Below are 14158 nucleotides of genomic sequence, written 5' to 3' on the forward strand. Positions count from 1 at the left end.
AATGGTCTTCTAAGTGCTGCTCAACCATGAAAGCCAACGATGGTGAAGACGACGAATGTGAGTACAGCCGCCTAGCACACAAGAGAGGGAGGGAGGAAAAAGAGAGTGACACACACACGCACAACACCCCCCAACACCATACACACAATCATCTGCATTAATAAAATATGTTTACCCCGTATTTCAGATGAATAATGCAAAGACAAAATGTTTTAGAAAAAGTGAATTCAATGAGAGCAATACACGAAGGGCCATATTTATACTTTTTGATGCACAACTGCGCCGATGCAGTTGTGCATTGAAAATTTTACTGCCGGCTAATGCCACTCCTACGCACCATGCGGGCGCCTTATTTAAGGAATGATGTTAGCCGGCGCTGAGGACTGGTCTGAGTAAAAAGAAAATGACTCAAACCAGGCAGCGCCGGCGTAGGGGAAAATGGGGGTTGTGCGTCCAAAAATGGTGCAAGTCAGGTTAGAGGCAAACATCATGCCTCAAACCAGGCTAGCGCCATTTTTTGACACACAACCCCCATTGAAATGACTCCTGTCTTAGCAAAGACAGGAGTCATGCCCCCTTGCCCAATGGCCATGCATGCCCAGGGGATTCAGGTCCCCTGGGCATGGTCATTGGGCACAGTGGCATGTAGGGGGGCACAAATTAGGCCTCCCTATGCCACTTAAAAAAAAAAAAAAAAAGTACTTACCTGAACTTACCTGTACTTACCTGGGATGGGTCCCCCCTATCCATGGGTGGGCGAGGGTGGCAGGTGGTGTCCCAGGGGGCAGAGAAGGGAACCTCTGGACTCCTTCCGAGCCCACAGGTCCCTTAACGCCTGCCCTGACCCAGGCGTTAAAAAACGGCGCACATCAGGCTGTGTGCCATTTTTTAAGGCCCACCCCCTCCTGTGTGTCAAAATGACGCTGGGGTACAAATAAGGCGCACAGGCCTTAAAGTCATTTTTTGGACGGGAACGCCTACCTTGCATATCATTAATGCAAGGCAGTTTCCCGCATCCAAAAAATTACGCACAGTGGAATTTTGACATCCGCGGGGTCGGGCGTCAGAGTTTAAATATGGGGCAAGGTTTGCGCCGAATGTGAGTCAAAATGTTTGACGCACATTCGGTGCAAACAGAGTATAAATATACCCCTAAGATCACTAAGTGAGGCAACATAATAGATATATACATATGTACATATAAAGGGACACAGCCCAGTCCACAATGTCCGTTGTCCAAATGGCCACAGGCCAAAATCCAAGGCCATACATGGAACCTGCCTCAACACAGAGAGAACACTGCAGGACATCAGTTTATAAATAGGCAGGCACCTCAGGGGGCCGGGGGGAGGTGGGGCACCTCAGCCGGCAGATGGAACAGCACCACTGGTTCTGGAGGTGGCAACATGCCCTGTGCTTGGTCGTGGGGAGTGCAAGGCCACAGTCTCTCAAGTGGGTGACTTGTCCCCATGCTCTGGAGGGGGCAACATGCCCTGTGCCTGGTACCGGAGAGTGCAAGGCCACGGTCTCTCAAGTGGGTGACTTGCCCACATGCTCTTGAGGGGGCAACATGCCCTGTGCTTGGTCCTGGGGAGTGCAAGGCAACAGTCTCTTGAGTGGGTGACCTGCCCACTGGTTCTGGAGGGGGCATCATGCCACGTGCTCTTGATCCTGGGGAGGCTGGGGTAGGTGGGTGTGTTACCCACTGGTTCTGGAGGGGGCATTGTGCCCTGTGCTCTTGATCCTGGGGAATGCAAGGTCACAGTCTCTCAAGTGGGTGCCATACCCAGTGGATTTGCAGCTGCTGCTGGTGGGGGGAAAGCTCCTGCCTATCCCCTGCAGCCTCGGATGGCTGCTCACTAGTGGTGGTAGCGCTGCTGCTGCCACTGGTAGGGGGAAGCTCCTGCCCATCCCCTGCAGCCTTGGACGGCTGCTCAGTGGTGGTGGTGGTGGTGCTGCTGCTGCTGCTGGTGGGGGGAAGCTCCTGCCCATCCCCTGCAGCCGTGGATAGCTACTCAGTGGTGGAGGCTCCGTCACAGTTTCAGCCCCAGGTCCCTTCCTGCCTGTTGGTGCAGGCTCCTTGCTCTTCCTGGCAGCAGCTGGGACAGGCTCCTTAGTCTTCCTGGCAGCAGCTGGGCTCCTTAGTCTTCCTGGCAGCAGCTGGGGCAGGCTGCTTGCTCTTTCTGGCAGCAGCTGGGGCAGGCTCCTTCCTCTTCCTGGTAGCAGCTGGGACAGGCTCCTTCCTCTTCGTGGCAGCAGCTGGGACAGGCTCCTTTCCCCTGAGGCTGCCTGGTGCAGGCTCCTTTACCCTCATGACATGTGCCCTGGCTCCTTTCCAACCATGAGTGGGTATGGTGATGACTGGGCCCATGGGCTGGGTGGCTGAGGTGCTTGGCTGGGTTTTTCCCACCCTGGTCAGACGTAGGGGGGAGGGGTAGGGAAGTGGTCAATGGTGGATAGGAAATGTTTTTTAGGGACACTGGGGTAGGAAGAGGAAGAAGGTTTGGGAGTGGAGGAAGAGGGAGTGGGTGTAGGAGGTGTCTGCTGATTTAGGGTGCAGGTGCATGGGCTGGATGCTGTTGTGAGGTGGATGACTTTTGGGTGTCTGAGTGCTTGTGTTTGTGTACCTTGGGAGGGGGGGACAGACACAGTGGGAGAGGACACAAGGGACGTGTGCATGGCTGTTGTGGAGGTGTGTGTTCTGCTAGGTGTGGTGGTGATGCTGGTAGTGGATGATGGTGTAGTGCAAGCAGGTATGAGTGTAGACCGAACTGGGAGGGAGGTTAGACTGTGAAAATAGTGGATGTTGGTATGTCTGCATCTGGATGGTGTTTGTGTGAGTGCCTGTGGGATAAAGTGTGGTGCTTGTGTTTGCCAGAACCACTCTTGTGTGTTGTCTTGTGTGCATGCTCACCTGCCTGTGTGCTTGGGATAGGTTGGGGTTGAGGAGATTGGGATTGGGAAGAAGAAATTGGAGGGGAGAGGGTGGAAACAGGGACATCAGAGAGGAGGCCAGAGCCTGGATTGATCTCTGTTGGGCCGCCAAGCCAGTGTGAATGCCCTCCAGGAATGCATTAGTCTGTTGCAACTGGGCTGCCAGCCCCTGGATGGCATTCACAATGGTTGACTTCCCCAAAGAGATGGATCTCAGGAGGTCAATAGCCTCCTCACTCAGGGCAGCAGGGCTCACTGCAGCAGGGCCTGAGGTGACTGGGGCGAAGGAGAACAGGCACGGGCAACTCGATGAGCAGCTGTTGGGAAGGCGATGCTGGTACGGGGTGGCTGCTGTACCTGTAGCTTGGGTGGTCACAGAGGTGTCTGCCACCACCAGGGAGCTTCCATCGGAGGAGGTATCAGTGTCAGAACTGTCCCCTCCAGTCTCCGCCTTGGTGCCCCCCCTCGCCCTCCGTCCCACTGGTGCCCTCAGCTTCGGTGGACTCTGCCTCTTAGGTCCTGTGTGATGCAGCTCCCTCCGTCGCCTCTGCTCCTCCGCCAGATGATGCTAATGCACATAAGAGCAGGGTGACAAAAACAGAAGGGGGGGAGACAAAGGATACACTTGGTCAATGGCTGCACCAACACCACCATTGGCGTACACAGCACCCTCACACATAGGGAACGGGTCTAAGCACTATGCATTGCACTACCGGTGATATTGCTAGCCACCAAGGCATGGGGAGGGGCACACACCACCAAATCCAGCACACCTGGGACACAAGCAGCCCTGACCAGTAGTGGATACCTACGAGCTACTTAGCAGGACTATCCCTTCATAACCCTAGCCACCAGGGGACCGAAGCCGCAATGTCAGGCCTGGCCTAGGGGCACCCACTGACACACATCCACCACCCGGATACTTCCCCACCAGGTGTTAGTGGTAATGATGGGCACTGTACTCACCCCCTTGTGGTTGTTGTGGTGCCCTCAAGTGCCCATCCAGCTCTAGATAGGCCACTGCCAGTATGCGGGCCATCAGGGGGGTCAGGGTTCGATGGGCACCCCTTCCTCATTTGGAGGCCATCCCCAGCTGGCCTCCGCCATCTTCCGTGCCCAGCGTCTCAGGTCCTCCCACGTTTCCAACAGTGGGTGCTCTGCTTGCCGTAGATCCGCAGGGTCTTCACATCCTTGGCGATGGCACGCCATATACCCTTCTTTTGATGGGCACTGACCTGCAGAGGCAATACACACAGGAAAATAGTATTAGTCAGACAGTCCTGCCTGTTACACTTATGGTCCACCATACCCCTTCACATAACCATTTGCACACACGTGGCCCAGCACACAAGCAATACGTAGCCCAGAGGACATCCACCCACCCCCTTACATGAGGCCTTCACACACACCACTCTATGCATTAATGCCACATGCATCGTGCCCACAGTGTACTCACCTGTTGGTCTGGAGGCCCATACATCAGTCCGTACTGGGGTAGGACCCCATCCACCAGTCTCTCCAACTCTGCTGAAGTGAAGGCGGGGGCCCTTTCCCCAGTCACATGGGCCATGGTAGGTTCCAGACACAGATCACAGCAGCACATGCAGTGTAGGTCCTCTCCTGTTGAAGATCAGGTAGCAAGTGAGGAATATGATAGAAAATGGCAGTCATGTCCGTGGCGGTGTATACTGTCTCCGCCGACGTAGATCACCATTGGCCACTGTACCCCATAGGGCCCAATGTTATCCAATGAGAAGTTGCACAGCCGTTTCCGACCGCCTCTCGCTCAGCGCACAACGTCAGCGGAATTACCTCACTTCCACCTGTCCCTCCACACAGGACAGACGGATGCCATTTCAGGGTTGAGGGACAAACCCTGGATAATTGGTGCGTCACTGTTAAAATTTGGACATACTGGAAAATTCACACTGACCCATTACAAATTAACAGCATGCAATGTTCTTTTGCAGCCCGATTGTTCAGTTTGTGACTGGCTCCTCAATCTTTTGCCCCATAGATTGCTACTGCTGTGGATGAATAGAAGATGGAGAAATACCCCAGTGTACAGACCCCTGGTGGACTTGGCAACACTGGAGGACAGGACCATTATCCTCACCTACAGATTGGACAGGGCCACAATCACAGAGATGTGTGCCCAATTGGAGCCTGACCTGATATCTGCTATCCGTCACTCCACTGGGATCCCCCCTCTTGTGCAAGTTCTATCTGTGCTCCATTTCCTGGCAACTGGTTCCTTCCAAGTGACAGTGGGCTTGGCTGCAGGAATATTATAGCCAATGTTCTCAATAGTGCTGATAAGAGTGTTGTCTGCCTTGATTTAGGGTGCAGGTGCATGGGCTGGATGCTGTTGTGAGGTGGATGCACATGTGCAGCTACATTGTATTTTCCCAGGTGGAAGATTTGGCCACAGTGAAGGTTGAGTTTTATGCAATGGGCCATATCCCCAACATGATAGGGGTAACTGATGGAACACATATTGCATTATTCCCCCTGTCAGAATGAACAGGTGTACAGAAATCGAAAGAATTTCCACTCTATGAATGTACAGATGGTGTGCTTGGCGGACCAGTACATCTCCCATGTCAATGTTAAGTATCCTTGGTCGGTGCATGATGCCTTTGTCCTGAGAAATAGCAGCCTTCCAAATGTGAGGCGCAGGGTGTGGATAATAGCTGAGCCCTGGTCCCCACCCAGTATATGTTGGTGTATGGGTATGGTGTGGGCCATATGGGATAGTGTGTGGCTAAATGTTGTCCCTCAATATTTGCAGGTGACTCTAGTTACCCCAACCTATCTTGGCTGCTGACTTCTGTGAGGAATGCCAGGACAAGAGCAGAAGAATGTTACAATGAGGCACATGGGCGAACCAGAAGGATTATAGAACAGACTTTTGGCCTCCTGAAGGCCAGGTTCAGATGCCTGCATCTGACAGGTGGATCCCTGTGCTACTCACCCAAGAAGGTCTGCTAGATAATAGTGGCATGCTGTATGTTGCACAAGCTTGCCCTGAGATGCCATGTGCCTTTTCTGCAGGAGGAGGAGGCTGGAGATGCCCGTGTGACAGCAGTGGACCCTGTGGACAGTGAGGATGAGGAGGCAGAAGATGAGGATGAGGACAACAGAACAGCAGTCATCAGACAGTATCTCCAATGACACACAGGTAAGACAGTGTTACTTCACATTTCATCATAATTATATTTAATTTCTGTGGCACTGACATGTTGTTATTTCCCACTTCTGTGCCCACTTACTATACCCTTTGGCAATTCATTTTACAGATGTTGGTGCCTCACAATAGTTCCTTGTGTGATCACTGCAGCCAGCTACAGGTCATTAACATATGCTCATTTACTGTACAGTTGAATTGCATTGTTTGAACCTGGTTAAATACATACATATTTGAAAAATTTGACATACTCACCACGTCTATTTTTACCAAGGGTGTTTATTGAAGTGCTAAGAAAAAGAGGGGCACGTGCAATGGGATGGGGTGATGATAGAGGAAAGTCCAGGGAATTGTTTCAGTCTATCTGTAGCACAGATGTATTGTTCAAGGGGACAGAGGAAGGAGAGCAATGGCAGTTCAATGGCAGTTCAAGGTGGACAGGGTGACTGTGTGGGACACAAGGATGAGAATCAGGTGAGTCTTATTTCCTGGCTTGGGTCTTGGCAAGTGTCACTGGCTTCAGTCTGGATCGCAGGGAACATTTGCGGGTGGTTCTCCTTCTGCAGGGTGAGGAGTGCTGGTGCCTGTTGGTGCTGTGGTGGGGCCTCCTGTCCACTAGCGGCAGCAGAAGTGGAAGGCAGTTCAGATGTCTGGCTAGCGGCAGGGGCCCGCTGTTGTGAGACTGCCTCCCTCATAATATTGGCCATGTCTGCCAGCACCCCAGCAGGGCTTGGCATTGGGATGAGTGAGATGTGATGGTGGGGTGTGTGGGAAGTGGTGGAGTGATGTGAGTGAGGGTGAATGTGGGAGTATGTGATGGCATGCAGGTTGGGGGGTAGTAGTAGTAGAGAGTTGACTTACCAGAGTCCAGTCCTCCTCCTACTCCGGCGAGGCCCCCAGGATGCATGAGTGCCAAGACTTGCTCCTCCCATGTTGTTAGTTGGGGGGGAAGACGTGGGGGTCCACCACCAGTCCTCTGTACAGTGAGTTGGTGTCTTGATGCAATGGAACATACCTTCCCCCGTATGTTCTTGGTTGCTGTCCCACGGTGTTGACCCTGTCCACGATTCTCCGCCATAGCTCCATCTTCCTAGCTATCAATATCTGCTGCCCCTGTGCTCCAAATAGCTGTGGCTCTACCCTCCACCATGACCCTTAGCTCCTCCTCTGAGAATCTGGGGTGTCTTTGTGGTGCCATGGGTGTTGTGTGAGGTGTGTAGGGGAGGGTGTGTAGGGTGATGTGTTGGGGTGTGTGATGTAGGGTGCGTGGCTGGTGTATAGGTGTAGGTAGTGTGTGGCTTTGGGTTTGTCTGTGGTCGTGGTGTCTGTCTCGTGCCAACGGTTTGTAGTCGTAATGGGCTGTGGGTACTGTGGGTTTGTGTTTTATAGTGGTGTGGGTGTGTGGGTGTGGTGTCTGTATGGGTGTCAGGTGTGTGTTGTTGAATTGTCCAGTGTGGTGTTGTTTTGTTTGAGTGTGTGTATTTCGAGTGCGGCAGGATGTACCTGGAATGGTTTACCGCCGTTGAATGTCTGCTGTGGTGGTTCATGGGTCATAATGTGGTGGGTGTTGTTCTGTTGGCATAACGGTGTGGGTTTTTATACCTCCACTTTATCACTGACCTTTGGACTGGCGAAATTGTGTATGTGACTAAATAGTGACGGATTGGTGTGTGTGTGTCATAATATGGTGGGCGGATATCCGCCGCTGAGGTAAATTAGCGTCAGTCAGCGTCGCGGTAAGTGGGATTTACCGCCAATGTCATAATGAGGGCCTGTATATTGAAATTTAAAACCTAGTGCCAATCGCTTTTCCATAGAAATAACTTTTTTTTGTTTGTTAAAAACATTTGCCTCCTTTGATGAATCTTTACAAAACTTTCCAAAATTAGTCATCCTCCTTAGCTCCTGTCTGGAAAGATTTGGAGTGATCCGTTAACGGGGGCTGAGAAAAAAGGGGGGTCTTAATCCACAAAGTCCCCATGCATTTTCTGTAGACTTCTTTAAGACAGGCTACAGCAAAAACTGCTGAATGAAATTACACCATTTCCAGAATGCAGTCATATCATGGCCGCCCGCCAAGGTTGTAATGAGGCCCTTAGTCTCCTTGCCTGAAATTTTTAAGAAAGAAGTATGTATATGTGGGCAGGGTAGGGATACTCTGACTACCTATGCACCATGGGGGGACACGTAGGGACGTCCCAGGGCCAAAGAGTAAAAAAAGAAACAAATGCAGTGATCCCACAAGACTCTTGCAAGATCAAGAAGAAAATGGCAGCCAGGCCGCATTTAGATACTTTATGCCACAGGAAACATACCTCTGGAGCTGATTTCATATAGTGGAGGGAGCTGCATGTCCTCCTACCGCGAGCCTCCAAAGGCCCAGGGGAGTCCAGACCAAGGGCTAAAAACTGGTCAAATGGGGCAGGAGGATGACCATCCTCTATTCCCCAAGCCAGCAGGTGGCCCGGGGAGCATATCCCTGGGCCTTACATTAATTGTTATGTAAATATTTGCTACATGGACCCCTCCCTGTGCCTAAAGAGTCCCTGAGGAGCCCACCTCAGGACCAAAAACTGTTTATATTCATAGTGGAGTTACAATCCCCCTTTCCAAGCCACCAGGGGCCCCAGGGAGCCCATCCGCATGAATGAGATTCATTTGTTTGTGGAGGGAGGCTTTGTGGTCCTCCTACTGCAAGCCTCCAAAGGCCCTGGGGAGCCTACCCCCCTGGCCAAAATTCACAAAAAGTTGAGGAAGACATAGCACCCCTCCCCAAGCCTCAAAATGACCCAGAAAGCCCACCCCAGGAACTAATTTGTTCAAGAGGGGGGGCCACACAGCCCCCCTCTGTGAGCCATTAATGGCCATGGGGTCCTCATCCTCCATTGCTGCATCAGATCTTATGTCCCAGGGAGCCCATTCCAGGGACATAGTGATTTCCTGCCTGCAGCGGCACCCTGTGCTGTGTTTGATCTCACTTAGTGTGAGCATTTTTAAATCTCCTGCCAAGCTAAAGCAAACACAAAGTCCGCTCCCAGCCAGCCAAAGCTTAAAAAATGCTCATGCCACTGGGAGCGCACTGTAGATCTGTTTCCCTGCCCACAGTAAAGGATTCCTTTGGCCAGGGGAAAACCGGCGGGAAACCGCCGGTTCCCTTTTCTGACCGCGGCTTTACCGCCGCGGTCAGAATTGGCCAGGAAGCACCGCCAGCCTGTTGGCGGTGCTTCCACGGTCCCCGGCCCTGGCGGTCATGGACCGCCAGGGTCGGAATGACCCCCTATGTTTTGTTTATATAATAACCCATACAGAGTTAGAAGAAAGTGCCTGACGTAATGATGTGTCTCGAGGATAGTTCTGGCTCCTGACCTGGCAATACAAATTGGCATATCATGTACCACACATGGCAGCCTTGGACGAAGGTACAGATTCCATGTTATACAATGGCTTGATAAAACATGCAACTTGAACTCTGCCTTCTTAAAAGATGCAGCTGATAAAATATGTAAAATAATTGCTAAAAGCAGGCTTTGAACAAAATTAGAAATATAACATGAATAAAAAGTGTATGTTATAAACGGTACAAACCAGGGAACTAAGCTAAGCTAAGCATGCCCAATTCAGGAACAAAGGGTCCCTGCACAACACTCCCCTTGCCAGATTAGGAGTGCACATTTTAGGCTTTCCATATAAAAAGAAACAGTCTACACAATCCATAATACAAAACCTATAAATCTATAAGTATATAAAAGGCAAAAAAATTATAAAAATGTCCAAGTGGACAAGCAGAGCAATCCAGAGTACACGACCAAATTTAAATAGTTCTTTTGAGAAAAATAGTGCCATTAAAAGTCATCAGATTCCCCCATGAGGTCATCGAACACATCTGTGGAGATAGAATGCAAAAGAGACCCCACTTCGGCAGGCTATGTAACCACCAGAGCCTCATTCAAATTCAAAAGGCCAAAAGAGCACACATGATCCGTTACTTCATCCATAACTGCGGAGGCATCATTCCATGATCTGCCATACGCCGGGGCACAATGAGCCAAAGAGACTTGGTCCATGAAGGATGGCTCATAGAAGGCATCATAAAGCAAATGCAATCTCATTGGACAACTCTCAACAGGAACATCATCAGATTCATGTCCATAGAAAGTACAAGCTGTCAAACAAGACATACTTCCATAGCATTCTTGAAAGGGCACCATAGGCAACGGTGGACAGGTTGCACACAGCAAAGTACTGGTCACATGCGGGTCACCTGCTCTCATCCCACAACAGCCTTGATGAATCAGCATCAAATAACTCCCTTTCAAGCGTAACTGAAACACCGGGTAGGTCACAGAGATGTGAATACCCTTTAAGTAGCAAGCTAAGTTAGCGACTGATGCATTCAAAGCGCCATGCAATGCTACCTGCTAACAAAATATTAAACGGCTTACACAAGTTTGGCATACGCTTTTTCTAAGAAAAAACTTTTTTTCTCCACTCATGCATTCAAATTGAAAGGTGACTCATACACCTTATAAGTATAGCTCCCACCTAATTGTCAAACATGCCAACAGAAAAACGTTTCACACACGAGGTGAATTGAAATATGGATATCGATAGGGATATCACCCAACCTATTACGAACACTGATGATGGTGTTTTGGCCACTGTGAAAGGCAACTTTTCAACCCCTTTGAGTCCACGTGCTTCCAGGGCAGGCGTATCCCCTTCAGAACATGTAAAGTCCAAATCAATTGCATAATGGACCTAAGATGACTTTACCCATTATGTAAAAATGCTATAACATTCTGAATAGTGTCAATAGCGGAAGACACAATTTGTTTATTGTGTATATGCGAGTGGACAAGGTATTCATACCATTATTGACAACGGCTAAAGCTTTCTATACATTTTCCCTATCTATTTGCCTTAAACAAGCCACAGCTTCCATTTGTGAAAGCTTCCATATTTCGTTATGTATATTGCATTTAGAAATCTTTCGGTGCGTGGTTTTCAGGGACCTAGCTAGAAGTCTTGTAAGTCTACATCTTCGGAAAGGAGTGAGGGATGTTCTTTTACAGCCATTAGCATAAAGTGTGGCAACCATTGCTGACATAATTTGTGCAACGTTATATGTGGTGACAGTTCCTGAATGTTGTGTGGTGATGCAACAAGGATCTGTTTCTACTTCCTCTAAAACCCCACGTGGAGTTAATAAAATGTGCATGATAACCATTTGTGTCCACCGGCCACAATAACCACCCGTAGGGCATGAAAGTGATGATTTAAATGCACCATTCTGAACCATGCCATGGAGCTGGACTTCTGAAATATTCAGTAGCTTTTGCCAGTTGTCAAATTAAGCTATTGATGGAATACCGGGGACATACATTTCTTTTACTTTTGCTAACCTAAGGCAATTTGTTTGCTGAACAGTGTTGTTCAAGAATATAATTTGTAAAAGAATTAAACAAGCTTTAAATAAAGCGTTCATGCCCAAACTGTTTTTGAATCAACCTGTCTTTTTCCAATAATTATAGCCTTGTATGGCCAACTGGGAAACAAATGAATCTGAATAAATTAATTTTGTATGTGTTAGTAATATTTTTCTTGAATTTGATGTGGGTAACATAAAATAATATGAGTTTAGGAAGCTGGCTCTTTCTATGGTATATCAACATGAGATATAGTATGCAAAAAGTCCAGGGTTCCCTTACTGCTGGACAGGTGCTCGCTCTAGCAATCCCCAGGTGCTCTAATGAGGAAGTAGTGTGGTCAAGCAGTGTTAGACTTCTCATCCTTGGCGTGGTCTCCCTTAACTTTTTGCCTCTGTTTCCCAGGTTGTTGATGTGTGCTGGACTCTGTTTTTGCTGTTTTTGCTACTCTGGGCACTTGACCACTGCTAATCAGTGCTAAAGTGCAAGTGCTCCTATACAAAAAGTGGATGTAATTGGCTTATCCACGATTGTCATGTTTGACTTACTAGTAGGTCCCTAGTAAAGTGCACTAGAGGTGCCCAGGGCTTGTAAACCAAATGCTACTGGTGGGCCTGCAACACTGGTTGTGCCACCCACATAAGTAGCTCTGTAATCATGTCTCAGACCTGCCACTGCAGTGTCTGTGTGTCCAGTTTTAGCTGTAAATTCGACTTGGCAAGTGTATCCACTTGCCAGGCCTACACCTTCCCCTTTCTTACATGTAAGGCACCCCTACGGTAGGCTCTAGATAGCCTCAAGGGCAGGGTGCAGTGTATGGTTAATGTAGGACATATAGGGGGTCATTCCGACCCCGGCGGTCAAGGACCTCCGGGGCCGGGGTCGGCGGGAGCACCGCCAACAGGCTGGCGGTGCCCCGCAGGGCATTCTGATCGCGGCGGTTTGGCCGCGGTCAGAACAGGAAAACCGGCGGTGTCCTGCCGGTTTTCCGCTGCCCTGGGAATCCCAAGCTGCGCCGCCATGGGGGATTCCGACCCCCTCACCGCCATCTGAACCGCCAGGAACAGGATGGCGGTGAGGGGTGTCGTGGGGCCCCTGGGGGCCCCTGCAGTGCCCATGCCAGTGGCATGGGCACTGCAGGGGCCCCCGTAAGAGGGTCCCACTTTGTATTTCAGTGTCTGCTTTGCAGACACTGAAATACGCGACGGGTGCCACTGCACCCGTCGCACATCCTCCACTCCACCGGCTCCATTCGGAGCCGGCATCCTTATGGAGGGGTGTTTCCCACTGGGCTGGCGGGCGGCCTTTTGGCGGTCGCCCGCCAGCCCAGTGGGAAACCCAGAATGCCCGCGGCGGTCTTTTGACCGCGCAGCAGTATTCTGGCGGTTTCCGCCAGGCGGGCGGCTCCCGCCGCCAGCCGGGGTCAGAATGACCCCCATAGTAATGTGTTTTATATGTTCTGACAGTGAAATATTGCTAAATTTATTTTTCACACACGCAAGGCCTGTCCATCTCATAGGTTAACATGGGGGCTACCTTTAAATGTGATTAAAGTGTAGATTCCCTTTGAGTGCGGATAGACATATGGAGTTTGGGGCCTCTGAGCTCACAATTTAAAAATACATCTTTTAGTAAAGTTGATTTTGAGATTGTGTGTGTGAAAATGCCCCAGTTCGAAAGTTCGAATTTTCTTCCTTAAACCATTTCTGTGACTCTGCCTTTTTGTGGATTCCCTGTCTGGGTCAGTTTGACAGTTGGGATGGTTGCACCTCTCACTAGACAGTGGCACAAAGGGAGCTGGGGTAGAGTCTGCATTTCCTGATGAACCATCTGTGCTAGGAGGGAGGGGATGAGTGGTCACTCACACCTGAAAGGGCTGTGCCTACCCTCACACAATGCAGTCTCCAACCCCCTGGTTAGTGGCTGGGGCCTGGCCTGGGCAAGGCAGGATTTCACAATCAAAAGAGACTTTGCTTTGAAGTAGGCCTACTTCAAAGGAGAAAATGGGTATAAGAAGGGCACCCAAAACCACATACTTTAGAACACTTCTGAAAACCAAGAGGAACCTCTGCCTGGAGAAGAGCTGAAGAGCTGAGGAAGAGGACCCACCCTGCCTGTGACTGTGCTTTGTGGAGCTATCCTGCAGTTGCTGCTTCTGCCTGTACTAGAGGACAAAGACTGGACTTTGTTTTTCCTTCCTTCTTGTGGAGATCTCCAAGGGCTTGATTTAGAGCTTGCCTATTGTTATTTGAAGTCTCAGGGACAGCAAAAACTTCTCTCTGCCAGCACCTGGAATCTCTTGAGAGACTCTTACTCTTCCAAGTGGGGCAAATCCAGTTCCTGGGACCCTGAAAGGAGAAGCTTGCAGCCCAAGAGTGAGAAATCCACGCACAGAACACCGTGCGGGGAATAGATTGACGCAACTACGATCTGAGGCTGAAAAATCAACGTGGTGCTGGCTTTGTGGCTGAAAATCAACGCTCGCCTGCAATGCGACCCGAAGATCGATGCCCGGGGCTGGAGAAATGATGCACAGCATCGCTGAAGGAGGCTGGTGAGATCGCAACCCGCGATGTGTGGTTTTTGGATCATCGTGCGGCTGGCCTTCCGA

The sequence above is a fragment of the Pleurodeles waltl genome, chromosome 2_2, assembly GCF_031143425.1.
Source record: "Pleurodeles waltl isolate 20211129_DDA chromosome 2_2, aPleWal1.hap1.20221129, whole genome shotgun sequence".
Taxonomy (NCBI): Eukaryota; Metazoa; Chordata; class Amphibia; order Caudata; family Salamandridae; genus Pleurodeles; species Pleurodeles waltl.